Source organism: Marmota marmota, unplaced genomic scaffold (assembly GCF_001458135.2).
Source record: "Marmota marmota marmota unplaced genomic scaffold, marMar, whole genome shotgun sequence".
Taxonomy (NCBI): domain Eukaryota; kingdom Metazoa; phylum Chordata; class Mammalia; order Rodentia; family Sciuridae; genus Marmota; species Marmota marmota.
Genome location: NW_026000093.1, coordinates 1954805 through 1970059, shown reverse-complemented (window position 1 = coordinate 1970059; position 15255 = coordinate 1954805). Strand labels below are relative to the sequence as shown.

The window sequence follows — 15255 nt, the reverse complement described above, 5'->3', positions numbered from 1 at the left end:
GAACCCAGAATTCAGCCCTGAGTACGGTGCTTGCGCGGCTGGCAGAAACTGCAGCGCTGTAACCCTGCGTCTCTATCCCAGCGCACACTGCAGACTCTAGCCGCGGGGCGATTTGCTGAATAAGCAGTTACCCTCCGTGCGACAAACCTCTCGCGTTTGAGTCCCCGTAGCCGATCCTCGTGTGATGGAAATCCTTCCTCCAGGTTCCGGAGCACCCCACTATTGCTGGAAATTCCTAACAAGATATCCTTTAGCCGTCCTGACTTGTCATACTCCCACACAGTGAAGCAGCACACGGGGGTAATGCACTCCCCTCGCCGCCATCTTCCAAATCTCGTGTTTAACTACTTCTAAAAAATAAATAAAAAATAAATTTAAAAAAAAGAAATGGTGGGCCCAACACAAATGGGCAAAGGACACACTCAGACATGTCATTACTGAGAAATAATTCTCATAATTTAGTAAATGGAAGCAAAGGCTTGCCTCTTTCCAGGAACCGAGTAAACAAAAATTCAAGCCATGATGTAACAACTTTCACAAACTAAAGAAACATGGGCAGTAAAAAGAACATCGTTTCATGTTCGCCATCTGTTGGTTTGGAGGACTTACCCCTGAGCTGCCTATCTCAACCTAAATAGCTTCACTTTCAGTATCTGGAATTGGGGCAAAATTGGTGTCATGAGCTATGGGAAGTTTATGCTCTTTGGCTTAAGAATTTTATTTACAGAAATTTTATCTCCACTTTCTAATGGCATAATTATAAAATTCATCGTTGGATTTCATCATTTGTAACAACAAAATGTCCACAAAGAGAAGCCTGTTAAAACACCTGAGGATCCTTGTATTAGGATGGAATACGTTGTAGCTATTTACAATTTCCAATCCTGATAATTAATTACATAGACAATTCCTTAGAATGCAACTCTAAATAAAAGAGTTGAGCAGTCTTGCCCAGACAACATTATTACAACTATGTGTAAAAGTTGTGTAAATTTTTTTTTTTTTAATTAGCACAAGGAAGTTTCAGCAAACTGTTACAGCACTAATAACAGTACACACAGTTTTCCATTTCTGTACATTTTCCAGACTTTGTGAAAATGTTGTATCAGTTCTTAAAAAGAAAACACTTTAAAGCTGATTGTCATTTACAAATATGATAAATATAATAGATGGTAGTATTTTTTTCTAAGAATCCCATCAAAAATATTCACATCAGGGGAAAATGTAACTGGTGAAGTACTTTTTAACTTTTACAAAGCATCCAATAAATAAAAAATAACGAACCCAGAGCACAAGGTATCATCAGGTGGCTTAATATAGGAATCAATTAATTCAGAGTTTCTTAATATCTCAAAAGATTAAAGGAAAAGAATAAATAGACCAAAATTCAAAACAGGAGCTATTACTTTAAAATAAAGCACTCCTCAGCTCTTTGTGAAAGATAGATTATTTCATATTAAACACTCAGGAGACTTCAGTCACAGAAGAAGTAACTTCCAACAGGATCCTACTTAGAAGTTTACTTATTGTTTCAAAGCAAAGCCGGAAACTCAAGTTCTTGCTTATTTTGTTAAAGCCCTACCATGCATTCAAGTGATAAGCTGAAAATAAATTGAAAAAGAGTTTGGGGAACCCGTTCTTTCTACACAAAACTCATATTCCTTCCAGTGGGATACATGAACAAAGAATTAATTATTCTTTCAATCCTCTTGAACAGCCATCAAAGCCAACAATGCATCAGTATCACTAGGAAAGGCTAAGTTTACCAGATTTAAATTAAATGGCTTTAATTCTCTGACGTAATTCTTAGAACACCTATCTGCGTGTATTTGCATTTATAATATAATCCTGATCCCATAGAAACAGTTGTTAATATCAAAATAAATGAGCCTTCTCCTTGAAAAAAAAAAGTATTTTACCACTGGGAAGAATATAGGATATAAGTTGATATTTCTTGGTCAAGTTCAGTAATTGAAATATACGACAGACAGCCTTTCTGTGGAGGGAAGTGGGACATCTGGACAGAGGTTTTCAATCTTAGGACACAAGGGAGTCATTTCATGTACTGCAGAAATAAATGTGTTAACTATCTTCATCTGAATGTGTCTTTGGGGAAGGAAGACAAACCCTGACAGAATCTAGTAAGCTGGGAATACACTCCAATAAGAATCCATGTCGCTCACTACCGACATGCTAATGGTCTATATCCCTGGCTGCTGGGAAAGTAAGATGTCAGGGGGCAAACAGACTGAAACCACGTAGACACTCTCCAGCTTCTGCCTTGTGACCCAGAGAAGTCACTTTACAACTCATCCTCTGTATCCCCTCATTGACACTTGGAAGACTTTCCTAAAATTCCAATAAAGTTATCTGTAAGAAGTGAGTTGCTCACAATGCCTCCTCTACCAATTCTAATTTTTCTGCCTCAAATTAATTAAGAAATTTCAATGACTTCTTTCCAGAGAACCATTTCTATCAAATGACAATTTATGAGGAAGGAATAATTAAATTTGGAATTGAATTAGTGGCAAAGGATATTTAGTTAATCTAGAAAAATGTCTAGGCTAACAAGAAATATCTCCAAAAGGATAATTTTTCCAGGTATAAAGATGTAAGTACGGAAAAAAAAATTGTTTACCGAAATCAGAAAATTCTCTTTCCCCCTCTCTTCCTTTCTCCTTCTCTCTCTCATATTTTTAACAATTCTATTAAAAATACACTCTTCACATTGACCCAAGATTTTTGTTATTCTAGACTCTCCCTCACTGGCATTTATAAATCTATACAGCATTGTTTATTTTATTTTCCTTTCATACTTCTTAAAGTATTTAAATATATGTACCAAATATTTTAATGTAAATTTCCCAGTTCTTCCAACAAAACTTTCAGATACTGCTCCTCCTCTTTTTCTAGTGCTAGAGGCATGCTAAGTTACTAAGTTCCCTTTCAACATTTTGCACATGGGAGGGAGGTAAAACAGTAAATAATGTCCTTAGAATTATGGCTAACAGGCCACACCCTGGACACCATGCCTCCGAATACATGTGACAGGTTAAAGGACGTTCAACCTCCTGTGTCAACAAAATCATTCGTACTTATTGGCATTAGTGACTGACTCCATCATCTGCAATACCATTCTCTCATCTTTTCCTAAGTAACTAGAATAATCTGTACTATAAATTTTATTTCAAAATTGATTTCATGATCTGAATTTATATCTGGGATATTATCTTCTCCAACTGAACCTCTGTATTGACCAATGGACTAAACGCATGTTTTCATCTACCCCACTATAGTATGATTCCAGGCTTACTATCCAGGAAAACTAAATGCACGTGCCCACAAAAAGATATACACTCAAATGTTAACAACAGCATTATTTGTAACAGTACCAAGCTAGAAACAGACCAAATGTCTATCAAGAGGTGGACATGTGTGAAATAGCCATACAATCAAACACTGCTTAGCAATAAATGGGAACAAACATGCAGCAACACGTCTGAATCTCAAAAAGTATGATGAGCCAAAGCCACACACTCAAAGAGTCAAGACTGTAGGACTCCAGTGAGGTAAATTCTAAGAAAAAGCAAAATCTATAATGATAGAACTCAAAACAGCAATTGCACCACGGTGTAGGGAAAAGGCTGGGATAGACTGGGTTGAGAAATGGAAGGAATCTCTGGGGCACTGGAACTGTCTCTACTTACATCACACACCACACACACATTAGATACGCCTCACGCACATACACACATTCCAACTACACACATACAAACAGACATGCATAAACCACACACATCACACACATACACAGCACACACAGCACACAGAAGCACAACACACTCACACTTGGTACATACATATATATACCACACACATACACATACACTCAGCTTACACAGATACACACCATACAAACCACACAAACACCACACACACATATCAAGTGCACACATAGAAGCACTCATATATACACAATACACACACACACCATGTATATATACACATATAGCCAAAATCTATCATGTACTTAAAAAGAGATTTTTATAGTAAAAATTAAATAACCTTAAAGTTGAGAAAACATAGGAATGACCTAAACATTCATCAATAGGTGGATGAATAAACTATTCATACAACAGAACACTGTACAATAATAAAAAGGAAAAAAAAACTGATGATATGTGCAACATAACATAGATGAATTTCCTGTAATTTGCTGAGTAAAAGAAGTCAGGCACAAAAAGGAACATTGTGTGTGCTTGCACTTAGAGGAAGCTCATGAACGGGGAAAACTAATTTGAGTGATAATAGTCGCCTCCACCAAGGGATAGAAGATTGACAGGGAAAAAGCACAAGGTAGCTTTCTAGAATCACTCACAAAACCCCAAATCTTTGTTATGTTCTGGGTTTCCTAAACTAAGGCAGGCTTATTGAATGGATAAGCCATGTTCCTGTTTTTTTTTTAAATGATTCCTTTGTTAATGCTCTTTAATGTTATTTTTAAAAAATCTATTTTCAAATACATCAGGTAAGAAGCCCTTCTTTTCTCTCATCTTTCAGAGATTGCTAAATCCAGATCTAGGAGTCAGAACCACTTTGGACAATAAGAAAGCAGACTTTCAGTTCTTGTATTGATCATGGTCTTAGAAGGAAAACTCTTAGTCACCTGCCATTGGTTCACCAGGATGAATTACTCATTATTCACAAGAATTATCTGTGGGATTTTCATAGAAGCACTTTACCTGATTGAGGAAGCTTCCTTCTCTCCTAATTACTGTTGGGTTTTATCCGATGCTTATCTTGGCATCCACAATGATGATCATGTGGCGTTTTTATTCTGTTGATATCGTCTATGTAATTTGTTGATTTGGGGACGTTAAACCAATATGTATTCCTGGAATAAATCCCACTTGGGTCATGATGCACATATTTTATATATCGTTGGATGTGATTTTTCTGGTATGTTCTTGAGAATGGCGTGTCTATAGTCACAGGGGATAATTGTCTATAGCTTTCTTGTACTGTCTTTGTTTGTTTGGGGATTTTGTTGATGCATTTCTTTACTTGCTCATTGAGTTTATTATTTGGTTAGTGCCGCAGCAGGACTGTTGGAGTGACTTCTGTGTCCACCAGTGTGCAGTATCTTCTGTCACTACTATGAAGGCTTGGTCTTGGGCTCAGGCAGAACCCCTTGGGAAAACAATGCCTTCATCAGGGCTGTCTTTGACTCTCTCTCCCCAAGCTCTCTAACTTGGTTGCCTCAAGTGATACCACCCAGTTGTTTTTCTCTGTTTAATGATGCCACTTGCTCTATTGTTTTCAACGATGCCCCTGAGCACCAATGGCTTTATAGTCTGATCCAATTAAAATTTAGGTTTCTTTGCAGTGGTAGTTTTCAGACCAGATTTTGAAGCTCATTTCTTCTCCCCAGGATACTTCTTCCCTGTCTCTTTCTCTGGTTTTCTCTGGTGAACTACTAACCGGTCATGGTGTAGTTTGCAGCTATTATAGAACCACCAGCCTCTTCTCAATTGCTGACCTCCCACATCCCTATTGTTTTCAATATTACCTGTAGGCTGGAGCTTCCCCATATACTTTTCAAATTAACTTGGTCCCTCTGGGGAGAACTTCAGAGCTCCCCCTCTTTTTTCAGCTTGCTTGCCTCTCCCCTTGGGCAAAACATATATGAACTCTTCTGAATCTGGAGTGTGAAGACAGATCCTGCTTCTCTCAGAGTGACACTCATCTTTGTGAGCAAAACACTGAGCAAGGCAGTGGACTTGGTTCCTCTTGGCTTTGCATTTGCTGGTGTGCATTTTACTCAGTGCCCAGGGTAAAGCCTTTGCCCCGTTAAGTGGGGACTGAGTGAAGCAAGAGAGCCCCTGATCTCCCAATTCCTTTTGAGGAGGAAGCCCTGTGTCTGAGTTGCACTGACCAGGATAGACCTCCTATTATGTTGATCTGATGGTTGGAGAGAATAGGCTGCGGATCACCTGCCACAAGCCATCTGGTCTTGCTGAGATTTAGCAGATTTTCTTGAATAAATGTTTCTTCACTTGCTGACCACCTGACAATGGAGAGTACCTTTTTTTTTTATCCCTATAGTTTTCAAAAGTGATGGTTGTTTTGTTTTGTTTTTTTTTCCCCTGGGGAGGTGGACAATATGATTGGCTTTCTGAACTAGAGAGTCCCATTGCCTGTTCAATTTATATATTTTTTTGTTTGCCTCTGGCTCTCCTCTTGAGTTAGTTCTTACATATTGTCCCAAACAGTTTGAATTTGCTTATAAAATAGAGCACAAGAAATCTTATCACCATTCATTTTACCTATTCTTAAAAAAGACAAAGATAAATTTGCTTGCGCACTGCAATTTTTCAGCAGAATGCTACCTGGCACTCACAGATTAAACATTTGGTGAGAAACACAAACACTTGAGATGCAGTTGTTAGTAATTCTGCTGAGCTTCAAATTAGAATCCCACAGACTAGCAGGCTGGTGTTCAGCAATGTGTACAGTATTGAAGTAAGCAGTCACCTCACGTTTTCATCTAAGGGGAGTGTTATTGGTCTCCACTTATACATTGTCCTAAAGTTATTTAAATAAAGCAAAAACTTTATCACCCTTTGATAAATAACAAATGTTAAAAGTCTTATAACTACAGAAGCAACACATAGCTCTTATAAATATTAAAAGGTGTCTAGAACTTACAACGTTTTCACATGTTAGAATATGGCCTGTCAAAGATTTCCAGATAATTAAACTTTGGATGGAGTGGCCAGCTACTTTGTCCAATGCTTCTACAAGAGTGTAGGATCCCTGGTGCCAGGAACACTAAATCCTTCTCTGACCCATTATAAATTCTTATTAAATATAGTTAAGAAAAACTTTACACCAAGATTTGGCTGGTGCAAAAACAATTTTAGATAATAAGACAAACAGTATATGCTTTGCCAGCAAGATTTTTTTTTAAATTTCATACCTCAAGAGCTAGTTCAAAGCCAGCCCTCAGCAACTCAGTGAGGCCCTAAGCAACTCAGCAAGACCCTATCTCTAAAGAAAATATTTTTTTTAAAGGGCTGAGGATGTTCCTTGGTGGTTAGGCACCTCAGGTTCAGCCTCTGGTACACTTCCCCACCAAAATAAAGAATCTATGACACACTCATGATGTAAATAAACTGTATATTCACTAGGAAAAAAAAACAGTAAAAAGAAAAGGTGAAAAAACTTTGGGTCATGTGAATAATGATGATATTCTTCAAAGTATTTATTTAACAGACTATGAAATAAAACTCTCATCTGAGTTGACTCAGATGAGAATTCCTAATTGGCTCTCTGAATACTCATACCCTAAGTATAGTCACTCTGTGAACAGGGAAGAACAATCCCTTATAATTTGCAAGTATAGATCCAGCTTCCTTCTCCCATCTTCTATTTATTTGAATCTATCATCTCTCCATTCTTGATTCTATGTCTCTATCCTGCCCCAATAGTTTAATCTTGTTCTGACCATCAGTCTGGACATCTTTTACATCATTGTTGAGGTACACTTTACATACAATAGACGGCACATCCTGAAAGTGTAAAACTAGGTACGTGTTGACATATGTGTGCACCAGTGAAACAATGACCAGTAACAAATGACCTATCACCTCCACAAATCTGCTTGTATACCTTGGTAATCCCACTTCCCCACTCTTTTGTCCCTCCATCATGGGACAATTACTGATTTGCTTTCTGTTACTATAGATTATACCATATTTTGCATTTCCTAGAATTTAAGGAGATGAATAACACAAACATGGTCTTTTCTGTCTTGCTGCTTTCACTGAGGATAATTATTTTGAGATTCATATATTAATATGTAAAAAAAGTTGTTTTTTCATTTTTATTGCTGTATAATATTCCATTTATGGATATAATAGGATACTTATTTATTCACCTTTTAGTAGATATTTGGTTTATTTCTAATTTGGGAACATTAAAAATAAAACTGCCACGAAAATCCCTGTGCATGGCTTTGTATGGACATATATTTTTATTTCTCATGGATAAATGCCTGGTTGTGGAATGGGTGAATCAAATGGTAGGTATATGATAAATCTTTTTATTAAACTAGTAAAATATTTTCAAAGTGGTTATCCTCCAAGTTTATTTTCACACGAAAAAAATGTATGACAATTTTAAAATCAATAATAGCTGGGCAAGGTGGTACCCATCTGTAATCTCAGCTACACAGAAAGCAGAGGTAGGAGGCTCCCTTGAGCCAGGAGATCAGGATCAGCCTGTCTCTATAAAATACACAATAAATAAAATCAACAATAGAAACTAGGTAGCTCTGATAGTTATTTGCCTTAATTATATCTAAAAGGAGCAGTAAACTTTGGATCATGTGAATAATGATGATATTCTTCAAAGTATTTATTTAACAGACTATGAAATAAAATTCTTCAGCATACTATGATGTATTGTTTCAAAACTATAAGGAACACTCTGTAAAGTTATTTTTCACTCTGTGGGTAGCCAGTTCCTCCTCAATATATGCTCCCACCAGATTTTGATAACACTACTATTTAAGCACATATTTTCCTATATTCCTCTTTTTGTACTTTTTATTATATTATAAGTTGACAATTTACAATAGTAGGTATTATAGGGTACAATGTGGTGTTATGATTTATGAATACATGTGGAATAATCAAATCATTCATTAACATGTCAATCATCTCAAATATTTTTGTTGAGGGGAACATTTGGAATTTATTCCCTTAGAAATTTTGAAAGGTACAATATGGTATTATTAACCATAGTTAATAATACACACACAGTGCAACAGTTCTCAGAAATATCCTTCATTCCTCCTGTTGTCATCTACCCATTAGATTATGAGGATTCCTTCAGGGAAAAAAATTATTTCATGGATGTCTGTCCCTTTGAATTGGTTATCACATGGTAGCCAAATATTACATGGCTATTGTTGCCTAAATGAAATAATAAATTAAAATATTATCTTACTATTTATAAGTAAGAAAACCCTGCAAATGAAAAGCAAGGCAAATTAGGTGACTAGTCCTAACAGACACTAAAAACACACGCCATGTAACCAACTATATTTAAAACTGGTTGGTATTTACTTATCAACCAATGGAACAGGAGAAACAATTCAGAAATACTCCAAGTCCATGTTATATTTTAAACTTGTTTTATAATAGAATTATTGGTGGAAGGAAATTGACTTTTCAAAAAATATTTAAAACAACTATATGAGCATATAGAAGAAAGAAAAAAGAAATTTAATCATTGAATGTAATTATTAAACCAGAAAATCATTAAACAATAAAATTCCATGTTGATCATATATTTAATTGTGGAAAGTAAAACCACAAAAAATAAATAAATAAATTAAAAATAAAAGCCAAACAGAAAATACCAACCAATTTCTCTGTAACATGGGAGTAGGAAAGAATTTCCTAACTATTATTCAAAATTCTGAAGCAAAAGGAAACATTTATAATTTTTATTACATAAAAATGACTTCCACAATAAATGGGCAAGCAAGCAAATACATTTTTCAAACCCTATATCAAGTTTTAAAAAATATTGATAAAAATAAGAAGAAATATTTACAAGTTGTATTTCAAGAGGCTTAATTCGTAAAATGTAAAGACCAATTAATTATCCAATAGAAAAATGAAATGCAGATAAAAAATAATCTATTAACAGATAAAGAAAAATCTATGAATGGCAGGTATCCTTGAGAAAAGATACTCTCAATTTTGTATAAGTGATATACGATCTTAAAATAAATTTGCATACCATTTCTCAAATATCAAAATGATGGAATATCCCACAGGTTAAGAACAGAAACTGTGGAGGAGTCCCCAGAGAAATAGACATTCTAAAAAATTCCTGATTAGAATGAAAAGTATTGGGTTCCCTACAGAGGAGAAGTTCGCAATTGCCTACCAGATCACATATGTATTTACCTCTGACTGAACAGCAGGACTTCTATTTATTCCTATCTATATCCACACCCTTGAGAAGTACACCTTCCTACAAGCCCTGATTCCGGGCTTGGCTCTGTGATTTTTCTCTGGACAATGAAATTGTAACAAACTAGACCAGAGCAGAGCCTTGGAAATGCATTTGTGGACTTCAGCCTTCTCGTGTGGATCCTAACCTATCAGGGGTATGCAACCAGGCTACCTTGTCAGAGAGTGAGAAAGCTACCCTGCAGCCATGTCTTCCTGAACCAGGCAGTTTATAGTCAGCCACCTGGTAATGAAGGTTCAGGTGAGACCACCTCCGAGATATCTTAGTATCATTTAATCAAGAAAGGATTCCCTGGACAAAGAACCTCCTACAAACTATTTACCAAAAAAAGTGAAAACAATGTTTTTAAAATGGTGACAGGATCATCAAGTGATCAAGCTTAGTGTCATGAATGAGAAAACTTTCTATGATGTACCTCCTCATTTGAATCAATCAGACTGCAAATCACCTATGTTGTATTCCTGCCAAAGATGCTAACCTGAAGCATCAGATAAATCCATATTGTGCAACAATCTACAAACATCATTTTCACGAAAATGCCAAAGCACTGAAGCCACATTGCATTGTTACAATAATAGGATGGGTTGAGGTTGTTAGAGCGATAATCAATTAAAATTTTGGCACCAAGTAAATCTGGTGGACAAAATGAACAGGGAAATAAGATGAATTGTGTGGCTGAGCTTCCAAAAGCAGGATTAAAGTTGAATGAAGGAAATATATGAACCCAGAAAATAATAAATGTAACAAATTTAAGAAGTGTGTCTAGAAAATAACAGTAGGTACGGTTATTGCCACATAGACTAGAGAAATCAATATCATTGTAAGCCACCACAGTCTAAGGGGGGAAAAAAAAACACCCGGCAGAAATAAAAGTCTGAGATTATTTTAAGAATTAAAGGAACCAAATGTTCATAATCTTCTAGGAGCAAGAAGGAGATCAAGAAGCTACTCACTTACCTGGAAGTGAACATGTCCAGTGTTTGATGTTGCCAGGAAACATACGGAAAAGGTAGAGAGTATCCCAGGATTGGATCTGGACCTGAGATCGGTGCATTTCAAGAAGAAAACTCAGAGCTGGGTCAAGGAGCAATTCTACTTCCTGGGTGGGGGTGCTTAAACTGTCAGCCTGATGAACATTCAGAGTGACCCCAAAATGTCCTTCATGGTTTCCTTCTTCAAGTGGGATGAGTGTTTGTGGTCTGTTTTGCTTCTTTTTTGTTTGGTTGGGACACTTTGTTTTGGTTTTGAACACTTTGCCACTATTGTGCATCAGGAGATTGAAGGGGCAGATCACTGTTGCAGACCAAGGTAGAGGTCTTGCTGTAAGGCCTCTAGGCAGTCTGCGGATGGCCTGGACCTGGGGCAGAATGCCTTCCATGATGGGGTCCTCCGGCTGTCCCTGTAGGAGCAGTGGAGACTGTCTTGCCTTTGGGGAAGACGAGGAGCTGAGTATGTGTAACAGAAGGATAAATAGTTAAAGTTAATGCTATTTGCCAAATTATTTTGAGCTCTCAGGGGTAATGATAGTGTTTAACTTCCTGCCCTCTTTTGGTCAGGTGAGATCATATGACTAGTTGATGGACAGTAGTTAGGCAGACCGTAGGTACATGCCACTTGAAGACCAGTGTGTAGTTACCTCAGACTGCTCCTGGGAGCTCTCATCCCCCTTTTTCCCACCATGGCAACCGGAATCCTAAGTGCCCGTAAGGAACAGAGAGACCACCCCACCAGGCACAGCCTTAAAATGAACATTTCCCACGCGCAAGAAATAAACCTGTGTTTTAAGTTAGTGATAACTAGTGGGTTTTTCAATTTAACTTTTTTTTAAAAAAGTGAGGTCTGATCTAGTCTACTCTGAATGAAATTTAACTCTCTGGCTTTCCAGAATCTTTTACTTAGAAAGAAAGAAATAGACGTGTGAATGAATAATATAGGTTAGGGTCTGTTTTAGTCAGGTTTTTCACTGCTGTGGCTAAAAAACCTGAGGAGAAAAATTTTAGAGGAGGAAAAGTTTATTTGAGGGCTCACTGGTTTCAGAGGTCTCAGCCCACAGACAGCCAGCTCCCTTCCTCGTGGCGGGGGGGGCTTAAGGTGAGGCAGAGCATCATGGTGAAATAGTGTGGCAGAGGGAAGTGGCTCACTGTGATGATCAGGAAGCAGAGAGACTCCACTCACCAGATACAAAATACATACCCCACAGGCAGACCCCCCCATGCCCACTTCCTCCAGCCACACTGTCCCTGGCTTCAGTTACCACTTAGTTAACCCCCTTGGGGTTTAATTCGCTGATTGGGTTAAGGCTTTTATAACCCAATCGCTTCTCCTCTAAACCTTCTTGCATGGTCTTACACATGAGCTTTTAGGGGACACCTCACATGCAAACCATAACAGAGTCTCAGCCAAAAGAGATTTTACAGAAGACCAATACTTCCAACAGAAGTTGCAACTGGTTAAAGACTATCAGGAGAAAGCGGAGTAGAGCCTAGGTCCATCTGCACCACGGTTTTGGAATTGTTGGATAAGTATTTAATAACCAATGTAACGAAGACAGAGAGTGAGGTCTTTTATCTGAAAATGAAAGCAGATTACTTTTGGAACCTTGCTGAAGTTGCATGTGGGTGATGATTGGAAGAAAACCATAGATACTTCCAGAGGAGCTTACCAAGAGGCAATTGATTATAAGCAAGAAAGATATGCAACCCACACACCCAATCTGCTTGGGGCTGGCTCTTAACTTTTCTGTATTTTACCATGAGATCCTTAATAATCCAGAGCTTGCCTGCACCGCTAAAACGGCTGTTGACAAGGCCTTTGCAGAACTTGATTCATTGAATGGAGATTCAAACAAGAACAGCACCCTCATCATGCAGTTGCTTAGAGACACCATTATGGACACCAGACAGTGCAGAAAAACGTGATGCAGCATTTTGCTGAAAATTTAATACCAACAGGGTGTCATTCCTCTGCCCTCAAGAAACTTTTTTACAGATTTCCTTTCCTTATTCCACTTGTCTTTCCTATAGAAAAGAAACCCACTCATGGGTATGAAATCAACTGTTCATAAACTTTTAACACTGAAGCTTCCGGAAAACTCCATTCCTTGATTTGTGTGTGACTTGGCCTTCTTGGTGTGCAGTTACTGTTGTAGAAAAATTGTGATAGCTTCTTTTCATGTAAACATAAGTAACTTCCAAACACTCAGTAGAGGACTAAAAATATATCTGGTATTTAAGTAATCTGAACCAGTTCTACCAGTGACTGTGTTTTATGTTACTATGAAGATAAGAAAATGTACGTAATTGCAATAAAGAATATTCTACAGAACTTCTTAATTTCTACATTCCCTTCCTTATTCTTCTTGGACGGTTTCTTTTCAGTAAGCAACCTTTTCTTACTCTTACTGTATTCCTTTTTAGTGGGAATCCAGAAGTATTAGATTGAATGGGAAAGCCCTTGGCATTTCTGGGCTGGGAGTTACAAATTGAAATTCCTCCTATATATCACATGTTGTGGAGGTCATGAATATTCTCTGGGATAATAGGGAGTTTCCTCATTTACTCATCATTTGCTATGGTTTAAGTTGACAACTTCCTTTCCCAATAAAAATTCATTACACCTCAAAAAAAAAAAGAATTTTATGAATTTTTATGCTCAGTAATCACCTGTGCAGGGCAGTAGCATTATTTTTGTATAACTCCTAATGATAATTAAATAGAAAAATACAATAGTTTACTGATTATTATGCTGTTTCTAAGCTAATTGTTAGCATAATTTAAGCATATGCCCATATCATTAATTTGATCCTATAGAATATTACTTTTTTTTTTTTTGTACTGGAGATTGAACCCAGAGGTGCTTAACCCCTGAGCCATACTCCAAGCCCTGTTTTTTTTTTTTTTTTGTTATTGTGATTGTTATTGGTTTTGTTTTTGTTTGATACAGGGTCTTGTTAAATTGCTTAGGGGCCTTACTAAGTTCATGAGGCTGGCCTCAAATTTGAGATCCTCCCGCCTCAGCCTCCCGAGTTGCTGGGATTACAGATTTGTGCTACCACAACTGGCTTAAATTCTTTTTGAAATAAAAGAATTTAAGTTTTTTGGTTTTTTTTTTTGGGGGGGGGGTTGTTTGTTTTTTGTTTTGTTTTTTAAGTAAAGATGTTCAAAACACTACAAAATCTGGGAGGAAAGAGTGAAAATCTAACCACTTGCAGAAAATGCACTTAGAAACTAAAATTCCTTCCTTACTGTATTTTACATGCCCATGGACCAATTAACTTCATTAGTATCCCAGGAGATGCCTGTGAGCAATTGTATTATCACTGCTTACACCGAAGAATCACCACTATAACAGCTAGCAAGGTAATTTCCTTCTTGTTCTTGGGGAAAATGCTTGACTGCATGTGAAATGAGCTGCCAAGAGTCCAAATAGCAAGATGAATTGGATTATGACATGCTCTACTGCATTCAAGTGACTGCCCTGAAATGACTGTACCTGAAGCTCCTCAGTTATTGTAGAATAGTATCTACTTCTTCAGCATTAGTGTTCACACTAGCAGCCAAACAACTTGATCATTATCTGTGAACCTCTCCTACACAGGAGAATAGATTCACCACTGTATGACACAGTATTTGCAATTTAACACCATACTGTGCTCCTGTATAACTCTAGAAGTTCCAAGAAACCCGTAGCTTCCCCTCTTGAATGAGGAGAGACAGCCAAGCAAGACTGCTTCTCCAGGTGTTTCCTGTGCCTCTTGTGAGCTCTGACCTGCTGTGCTGATAAGGACCTGCTGTGTGATATGCACACAACAGCAGAGGTGACCTTGAACTTTCGTGTGATGTGCTTGTGTGTGACCATTGGTTATGGAGCTTAAGCCCCTACGACAAACTCGCTTCCTTCCACTTTGCAAGGGTATGTCTGGTGATGTGGGGTAGATTTGGGAAGAGTTTAAGATATATGATCTCACAGACACCCAAAAGCATCGTGTTTGTGATATTTGCCTTTTAGGATTTCAAATATTTAGTGGTTCATTGATCGCGCTCGTGATTCATCTTAGGAGGAAAGGGAAAGAATGACAGATGATGAAGTCGGGGTCCCCGTTCACAAGAAGTTAGTCTGCACCCTGAAATCCATTTTTGGTGCTATGAAAAAGCATTTTTCTTCTTCTTTTTTCCTTTTGATTCAAATCCAGAGTATTTCTTTTCT

At 37.4% G+C, this 15255-nt stretch overlaps 1 pseudogene; it reads left to right on the top strand.

Moving 5' to 3' along the window:
• Positions 1–12984, top strand: part of LOC107142242 — a 56125-nt pseudogene extending 43141 nt beyond the window's left edge.
• Positions 12985–15255: the final 2271 nt, after the last annotated feature.